Source organism: Humulus lupulus, chromosome 9, assembly GCF_963169125.1.
Source record: "Humulus lupulus chromosome 9, drHumLupu1.1, whole genome shotgun sequence".
Lineage (NCBI taxonomy): Eukaryota > Viridiplantae > Streptophyta > Magnoliopsida > Rosales > Cannabaceae > Humulus > Humulus lupulus.
Window position 1 is genome coordinate 76,396,648 of NC_084801.1, and position 10,489 is coordinate 76,407,136.

A 10,489-nucleotide genomic window follows, 5' to 3' on the forward strand; every position below is an offset into this window, starting at 1 on the left:
AAAATTGGGAAAAATCACATGCCATCCCTGGCATGTGCTACACCCATAAGAGACTCTTAGTAGTTTCTTGATTTTACAATTTTAGTTATTTAAATATTAAATAAATAATGAGATATTGTAATATGATTAAAATATTATTATTTAATCAAAATCTGATAACTGATTAGTTATTTTCAAATTGTTTAAAATATCTAATATTTTATTTTTAATATATTAGATATATTAAATATAGGATATGAGTTTTTCAGAACGTAACTTTTCAGGGATATAGAAAAATATCGTTAAATCTCTCTAAGGAAAAGAGAACAGTGATACAAGCATAGGTCACTGTTCTTCACAAACTTAGGTCCAAACTTTATCAGATCTCATGTGTTGAGAACATCTGATAAATAGATTTTTCCTATTATTTTGTATAGCGAGCCCACACTCGTTCTTTGTGTGCTGAGAACATTTTGGAAGATCTTGGTGTGAGATCTCAAGGAATTTTTCCATACAAAAAGATAGCAGCAAGGAAGGACTTGAGGTAATTTTCTATTTATGTCTTTGATTCAATATATATATATATATATGCAAGTGTAGAAGTAGATCTAGAAATCTTATGGGATTAAATTAACAATTTTGATTGTTGTTCCAATGTGTATAATTTCTGATTTGATCAATAAAAACAAACAGACACATCTCTGCTCTAGCAAAACAAATGACTAGTCGGCCAAAATACTCCCCTGGTCGGCCAGAACATTTTACTGATCGGCCATAACATTTTACTAGTCAATCAAAAATCTTTACCAGTCAGACAAAAATTCTATCTGGTCGGTCAAATCACTTCCACACCAGATAAATAATTTTCATGACCAGTAATATCACAACTCCGAAGAGCCAATACATTTATTGACTATTAATGTGTTGTTGACGCGGTTCTTCGCCAACAGGTAATTAAGAGAAGGAGAGAAAAGGATTAGTGCTAAATGTGAACCGAAATAGATATATGATCTTAGAGGACGAAAGGGGTGACTCAAGACACGGTTTTTAAGTGGTTCAAAGGTTAAAATCCTTCTACTCCACTAGTCAATATTATTGATCTATACTGAGTATTTGGTTACAAAGTATTTCTTACAAGAGATTATTTTTCCAACCCCTATCAACTCCCAGGGTCTCCATATTTATAGGAGAAGGCACCTGGAAGTTGGTAGGGAGGTCATCCCGTGACCTTCTTACTTGTCGTATCAATTCTGTGACATTCATGATTAATTCCTAGACCTGACACATAAGTGTGATCAAATCAATAGGTAAGGAAGTAATGGGCCGCACGACCCAACCCAATCGTGGGAGTCTGAACACGCACGTTCCTGCTGCGTGTCCGAGAAGTCAGGGGGATATGAGACACGTGATGCTTGATATATGCACGTTTACCTTGCGTGTGTTTACTTCTCAAGGGGTCATAGCTCCTTATCCAGCTCGTACCGCGAGCTGCATACTGGACTCGACCTTCGGCCTTCAGGGGGCCTGCTCCAGTCTTGGACAATGGAGGCGAGCCCTTTGGGCTTCCTCGAGCTAACGACAGAAGCTCCGGTCTTAGGGGAGTTCATGAGATAACTACGATTAGTCAGCAACTTGGCTTGCTAATCAGCCCGCGAGAAAACCAGGGCGTACATGTGTCATTTACTGGACATGCATTGCCACCTGTCACTTTTAATTGCCACGTCATCGAACTGAAATTTTGGGGATAACATTTTCCCCCCAAGTTTATTATATGATTTACTCGTATGATAAACTTTTTCTCTAGCAAAATGTTTTTGAGGTCATCCAAAAGCTTCCATCTGGTCAGTAACTTTCAGTTTTGTAGTAAACCCACGATTGAACTTTTCTTTTGAATTCTTCAAATTCCATTTTTTGATCTCGTTGTAGTACCCCATGAGTAAGAAAAACATGTTTGTGTCCCATGCCCTTGAGATTTGTGGAAAGCATGTATATGGCCGATCAGTCATCTTCTTTGAGAATCACCAAGGGCAGCATAAACATGCCCTCCAAGCCGCTCGGGTATGCCACCGTCTTCTTGGATGTAATGGCACCATCACTCAGACACGAGGGCACCATCACTCAGACACCACGCATCCGCTCGGGTACCACACCATCTGCTCGAACCACGCCATTCGCTCGGACCAAAGCCTAGCCGATCGGACACTCGTCCATCCGTTCGGACACCACAAGAACATCTCGGACGCACGCCATCTACTCGGACCAGCGCCTAGTCGATTGGAAACCCATGCCTATTCGGACATTCTGCTCCTCAGACATACCCTAGCCGCTCGGACATGCCAGCCTCTCAAACATGTAGCCTCAGATATGCCAAGCTCCTCTCGGTGCGCCTGTCTCCTCGGATGTACACCTGCCCACTCGGACGCGCACTCAGCTGCTCGGACACACGCAGCCGCTCGGACAAACATAGCTGCTCAGACATGTAGTTCCTCGGATGCGTGAACGCCAGCAGCTCCTCGGCGTGTCTGTCGAGTCATTCAGACATGCAGCCTCGGACATGCAGCACAGCCGCTCGAGCATATGGCATAGCTACTTAAGCATATGCCTAAAACTTATCCCTTCGAACACCATCAAAGCACCTTGTTAGAATATCTCAAAAGTATTTTGAGAGATTTATTTCTCCCAATCAATCTTGGAGAAAATTGATTTCTCTTCTCAAAGAAAATTTTTCACTGTGTAGTAAATATATTTACTTTGCATTCATTTGTTCGTGTTTGTTTGTTTCACTCCAGGGACTCGTCGCTGTTAGTCATGCTCAACAACAGAGTTTCCTACTTGACCAGTGATATATGCTCAACCAACCAGGGAAGATGTATCTGCTCTCCCGACCAGGAAAATTTTGCACCTGATCAGCAAAACTTTGTAACTGGCCAGTAGTTTACTCTTTTTTCTTGTGAAGACAATTGTTGCTTAGCAGCTTTGATATTTTTCTCGTACAGCCGAGCTGTTGGCATTTATACTTTACTTTTCTTTGCTAACTTGAAACATTCTAAGTCTTTTTAGACTTAAAACACTATACATTTTTTGTGAATAGTAAAGTTACTCTAATATATGCCTTATATATTCGTATGAGTACTTAGTTTTCTAACTTAGAAATTCTAGACATTTCATAAGTCCTTACTAAGTGTACTTTCTCAATTGCTCTAACATTTTATGAGCATAATGTTTATTGTCACACGAATATTTGCTTCTAACTTGAAATTTCGAAAAATTCCAAGTTACTTAAGCTTTGTCAAACAAGTTAGCATAATGGCCTTTTTCTACTTCAAAATTTTACAAGTCAGCCTAAAAACAAATATGTTTACTCGTGCTCTTATTGCCTGTGTTAAATTATATACCAGTATACCCAATGTGCCCCCCAAGTGATCGAGGGTTGAAAGATCCTTAGTCACTTGCTACTTGACCGCATCTGTTCGAGCAGTTAATTACTCGTGAAACACTTAGAATATTTGGAAAATATTTGAGCAGTTGAACACTGCTTGAACGTGCCGACCAGTTGAACACTGTCCAATTTTACCAACCAGTTGAACACTGTTCGGTTAATTAACACACATGCACATTTGTAGCAAGTATCGACCACGCTGCGCGTAATCTCTTTCATTACTCGTAAAAAATAGGACAAAAGTGTCTAATAACCAGTCTTAAACAACAAAAATTGTTCAAAAATAAATAAATGACTGGTTAGCAAATAACCAGCTCATAAACCAAACTCAAATAACAAGTTAAACAACTTGAAATTTAGCTACCACTTTGAAAGTAGTATTTTAGTGATAATATATCCTCAGATGCTTGCCATTCCAGTGGTTCCTGATCAGGCTCTGTTCACCAAATCTGATCCTAGCACTCCAGCTCATGTCAATGTATCTGGACATACCTCTCCCTTGCTTTGCTATTATCCTCAGCCAAGTAGTGTGGACCTCTACATATAGTGCCTAAGGTAAATTCCACAGGTCCAAGTTGCAAGGCTGGAGATCTCTGTCATTTGAACCCAGAATTGTTGCTGCCTCCTTCTCCTTCTCCTTGGGGTGTCTCTGCCCGGTACTTTCTCAACTTGCCCGACCAGAGAAGAAATTTTATGATTTTGGCCAACGACGAATAGACGTCAAAATGACAATAAGCCTTGAATAGAAAATACGACACTGATAATTTTATAATGGTTGAACCCAAATTTATTGGTAATAGCCTAATCCACTTGGAGTTGTGATATATATATCCTACACTTAAGATCAGATGAACTTGAATCAACTGAGATTCTTAAGTGTAAGTAGAAAAATATAGAATTTCTCTCTCTAGAGAATACAAGCTTTCTCTCTCTAAGCTCTCTCAAAAAATGCCCCAAGAATGCCCCAAGTAATAGTCCCAAAGTCTAAAATCTAGAGAGTTCTTTCAGTCTCCAAAAAGATCAGATCTCCCGAAATGATGCCATGAGCCATTTATTTATAGGCTCATGGATCGTACATCAGATATATCCCTTTGACTGAGTCCTTGGTTCTTCCAACAGAATTTAATTAATAAAATATAAATGAATTTAAATTACAATAATATAGCTATTATTCCAGGATATCTGAGAGATTCCCGCGGCAGTTGAGAATGATCCGGGTTGAAGCTGTTACTGAGGCTTTTCTAAAGAGTTACTAGATGGTAACTTCTGAGATTCTGATCTGTGGACTGACCAAATCCATCCAGGAAGTGACTGGTCGGCCAAGACAACTAACCGGTCGGCATAGGCAAAGAACTCCTTTAGCACTCCTCTGGTCTGGTGTAAAGCCCTACTTCCTTAGAGCCGTTACTAAGTGAGTTTTAAGACAAAACAGTGTGCAAAGAGCTCGCTAACCGAGGTTTTTAAACAAAAGTGTGACTAAATATAAGCTAAGGCTGTAATCTTAGAAAAATGCGTCGTTTTAATAAAACTTCTAGTATTAAACATTTGGGATCCCAAAATAAGGTTTGAAAACTATTTACATCTTGAAATGAGTTTACAGTTGATTGATCATAAAAATCATAGATTATTACAGCCATTTTCGAACAAACCCCCAACCAAAGCAGTCGGGCAGGCCAAACATGTACGCGTCGCTTCACGCTCTCCGTACTCATGGTTGGTTGACTGAGTCTTTGCCCTACCTGCAACACGGAGCACCCGTGAGCCGAAGCCCAGCAAGAAAACTCATGCAGAACATAACATATGCAAATATATATGGTTAATCATATCAGATAATCCACAAATAAACAAGTCAACCATTAGACTAAGCAAACACGGCCATGCCGCCCCAGAGCCTTACCGAAGCCTGGGGTATGGGTTCTCACCGCGAGGATAACTCATGTATCCCTTGGGTCCCACCCTCAATATAGCATAACACATGTATCCACCGGGCCCCGCCCTGACTATAGCATCCCATGTGCTAGGTGTTACTTTCGGCCCACGGCCGCCCCGGCCTACGCCGTACTCGGCCCTTGCCGCTCATTTCATCATAAACACATATATAGTACATTCGAATTGAACATTCACACACATCACGGTTCATTTAAGGTTAAACATTTACACATAATACAATCCGGGGCCATGCCCTACAATCACACAGTGGGGCCATGCCCTATTATCGGGTGTTACGGTTTTCTTACCTTAATTCCAAATGCTTTAAAATAGAAAGATGACGGCCCCCGAGCACGATCCACTTCCCGAGCACTAGCTTAACACCTAGTCACAACCAAGATAATGGATACCAATAAGATTAATCTCAAATGAGTTTCTAAACCAAGTTCTAGTACTCGGAACGTTGAAATTCACAAAACATTGTAAAAGACTCAACCCCGAGCACCCTAGGTTAAATTCCCAAGCCCAAATTCTCAAAATCCCAAAATTCCTTAAGCGCCGCGGCATGGCCCAACCATGCCGCGGCATGGCCCCCAAACAGAGCCACAAAATGCCCAGAAACAGGTAAGGGCCGCGGCCCTACATGGACCATGCCGCGGCCCGCCCTCCATCCTCAGCACAACTTAGCCTTCAAGGGTCGCGGCCCTCCAAGAACCATGCCGCGGCCCGACCCTTCGAACCCAGAAAAACCCACCATTTTCAAGCTTAAAACCTCACCTTAAGCCATCCCAAAGCTCCCAAATCAAAACCAATTAATAATCACAACATTAGGATGGTTTAAAAAACACAATTCCACCAAAAATCCAACCTAACACTCACCAAGATCCCAATTCCAAATTTCTGAAATTTCAAACCTAAAACTCAAAACCAACCATGGAAATTCTCAATTTCAACCATCAAACTTTAATTTAAACCTTACCTCAGTTGTAGAATCATTTCCCAAAGGATCCCATGACCTATCTTCAAAGTTTCAAGCCTCAAACTCCACCTTAAACATCAAAATCCATAAACATTCACAACCCAACAAAAATCTCAGAATTTAACTTGAGAAAAAGAATTAATTGCTTACCTTTACCCTGATTTGTTCTTGATTAACTCTTGAGCTAAACCTCCAAATCCCACAATCAATTTTCAGAAATTCAAGCTTGATTTCTCCTAAGATTTCTGTGGATTCATGAAAGAAAGAGGAAAGAAAGAAGAAGAAGAGAGGGTGGAGGCTGGGTCGGTTTCTCTAAGTCTCCAAATGGTTTATTTGTTTTGTTTTTATAACTTAAGCTGGTTACCTCAAGGTTCGGGGTACCAAAATATCCCCGAGGCAAAAATGGTAAAATCCCCCAGTATTCCCGCCTAGACATCCTAACCTCAAATATATCTCCAATTATTTATTTTCATAACCCAACATCAAAAATACTCCTTGACTCGCTCAAAGTCAATCATAATGCCCCGTTGTGACTTTTCCCCGCTATCCAGCTCTAGGATTGCCTCGTGCCGAAAGTTACAAATCACGGATATACCCACATACCACTGTGGTCTCAACAATCATCACATATTAATACAGTTATGCCCAACATGGCCAAAATTACAATTATGCCCTTCTAACACAATCCGGGCCTACATGCATACTAATATACATAGTCATGCATCTCAAATAATCAAATAGTCACATAACACGCTTTAAATCATAACCATGCATTTAACTCATAAAATCACACATAAATCCCAACATGCCCTCCTGGCACACTAATCAAGGCCCTTAAGCCTTATTAGCGATTTTGGGTCGTTACAACTATCCCCTCCTCATAAGAATTTCGTCCTCGAAATTTATCCAAACACATCAATCAGTAAACTCGCAACTCTGACCCTGAATCCCAAGGTCCACCGCCTTTACTTTAGTTTCCAACAACTCTCTTCCAGGCGCAACAATCTTGCCCCACAAGATCTTGTCTAACGGCCATACACTCGATAGCCTCTCGTTTACACCGCAACCCTGCTGAAGCCTCAGGGTCTGCCTAGATTACAATGACCAATTCATTGTCTTATTCCTGATTCCAGAGATACCCAAGAGTCAACACCTCTACCAGGTGGGATCAACTTGTAGGCCCCGCTGGCCTAACCCTTAGTACAAGTTCAGAATTTTATGTTGAATCAAGAGTCTGAACTCTCCCTTCTTTCTCCGAACACCTTACAGATCCTCGTCTGTTATCACGCAGAGATGCAACTCTTTCTTCCCGGAACTTTATTTCCTCATAACTTAGCAATTTACCAGCTCTTTATTCTTTCAAATAGGCAAACACCCTTTCCTTAAGAAGTTTCAACGACCTTCTTGGCTTTCTCTCTGAACTAAAGCCAAACTATAGTATTCATTATCTTTCACCTCTTACCAAGCCCTATGTCGTGTTACATTAGCAAGACACCAGCAACCGCCACCACGACTAACTTACCAGGGATTACACTTCCCTTAATACCTCAAGTGTTCGCCTACTCAGCGCTTACTTCTTTAAGATCCTTAATAACTTTCAGACTGCCATTCCTCTTGCAATCAACTGATAATTCCTGGTTCCCACTCTGTTCCTTTTTCTTGTTCTTTAGATCCATTCCAAAAATTTAAAATACTGTAGGGTCTTAATTCGGTATCATCGACGTTCTATCCCGAAACCAGTTCACTTGACCCAACAACATTAACTCAAACAACCGAGTTAAAACTTTTCATGTCCAAACACCTTACTTAAGGTCTATTGTGGTCTATTCCCACGACATACCACCACATCACCTAACCCCTCAGGTTCCAAAGGAAAACACTAGATTCTGTCACCCGCTCGACCCTCCTGGTACGACGTACCCAAGGAGGTGGAATGATATCCATTCAGAATTCTCATTCACAAACCAAATCTAATTGGATCCTTTATCCATTCCTGGCATCCTAACTTGTACCACCCTAGCAGGGTTCTTTCCTGTTTCAACCAAAGCCGACACTTCGGATTCCCTAGCTCAGTGACACTCACCAGCTAATCATACCTACTAGCGTTACGCCAAACTCAGCCGTTGCCTTGTCCACTCTATTACAGTCTATGGCGCTATTCCCTGACGGACACACGCCTCACAGCTAGGAGTTCCGCCTCCAATTATATCTCCCCTTGCTCAATCGAGGATTTCAAACACTGATTATCTATCTGTTACTTTTCACCGCATCTGGGTCTCAACGTTAACCTTCTTACTAATACCCAACACTCAAGTACCTTATGCCATGCATAACTGTCAACTTAACGTTCCAAGGATATCAACCATGATCCATTCTTTCATCTCCCGCAAGGTTCGATCCACCCTTGCGTCAATTGCGCCTAGGCGTGCACAATCCGTGATGCACTCCCACAATTCCATACCATCATCATAGATCAGATCCTTTATGCAATCACTCTTTACTTAACCAAAACATACACAAATTCCAGATACTAAACAATCTTACCTTGTATTCTGAATTTCTTCCTGAATTGACACCACTCAGTCCGTCTAACTTCGAGTTTTACTGTTCTCCTTGTCTCTGATGTAGCTGTCTTCGGAGATGCTTGTGCAACAGATGACGCACTAACCAGTCTTGTTATGCTTTCAATTCTTCGGACGTTCTTCATTAGTTTCTTTGCGGCTTCAGATCAATTTTTCTCTTACCTGTCCTTTCTTCTTGTAGCTCTAATCTGAGAACTCCTGACGACACCCAACTAACACTCCGTAGAACCTTACCTGAGACTCTGCCTTCTGAGTACGACGTCTTCAGCACAATCATTGCTCACCATTTCCGTCTGGGAGTAATCCACACGCACTGCTCATGAGCTTGAAGGGGACTTGTCCATACCGTTCATGCATTCTCTACCTAAAGAACCTACCTGTGCTGCTGCAGCTTGAACCATTCTAGAATCTTTGTTACCAGCTCCTCACACCCTACCCGGTGCAAGCTAACCAATTCACGAGATGCCTTTATCCTTGGTTTCCAACTGGTAATAACCAGGTCCTAGATCAACTCTTGGAGAGACATCGTCCTGTCTTGTATCCAACATTGTACTTTTCGTTCTAACCCGACGATGCTAACAATCCCCACAGTATAACACACTGGCTACACCAGGGTCAAATTCCTTCGATTGCTTCAATAGACTTTCTGTCGGCCAAAACCACCTTTTACAACATTCCTTACACCAATCCTATCTGTAGTCTGACCTTGAAGTACTCCTGAATCTTTCTTTCCCTACCCACATAATTTTCCACTGGTCAGCCCAGTTGCACTCGGTCTCATTAACATACTCCGGATGATATCCTCAACAATCCATCTGCCAGAGTTTCTAATTCCTTCTCAGCGAGTATTACTGTCCTCAGCATCTCAAATGGCACCATAGAGGCCACCTCTCTATGCCCATCACCCTCTCGGAGCACTCTCCGCACCGAGCCCTTCCAGTTCGTTACTTGCCCAAAGCATAAGCTCGTCAGTCAAATACTCCTCCTTGAGGACTCAGTCTCAAACTTTGAATGTAGCGATGCATTCCAGTTCTCCGTTTTCCTCACCATGGGAAATCCATCCTGACATCTCGAGTCATTCTATGTAGAAGTCATGCCCTCACCTGACCTCTTCTCAGGTGGCATCCTTTCCCTCATGCATACCAAATAACCTCCCTGGTTCCTGTCGCCATCTCGATAACTACCTTTTTAATCAGGCTCCTTTCCAATTTCAAATTAGGTGCCAATGCACTGTCTGGGGTCCTTCTACCTCAACAATTGAGAATCCAACCTTGCTGCGTTCTATCAATAAAAGTACCATCTTTATCAATCAGACTTTTCCCCTTTCTTGGCAAAACCAGAAGCCACAGAACTATCCGGGGTTCTTTCAACTTTGATTATCATGAATCTAACTTCACTAATTCCATCCAAAGAAGCACCGCCATAGCGACTCTAGCACTCATGCTCTAAACATCAACCATCAGTTCCTCGAACCACATGGCCCTCTCCGCCATCCACATGCAGACGATAAGTCCTTACATCAGAGCGGCCAAATGCCTTAGACTATCCCAGAGTTCCATCCTTAGATGGGTCACCACCATT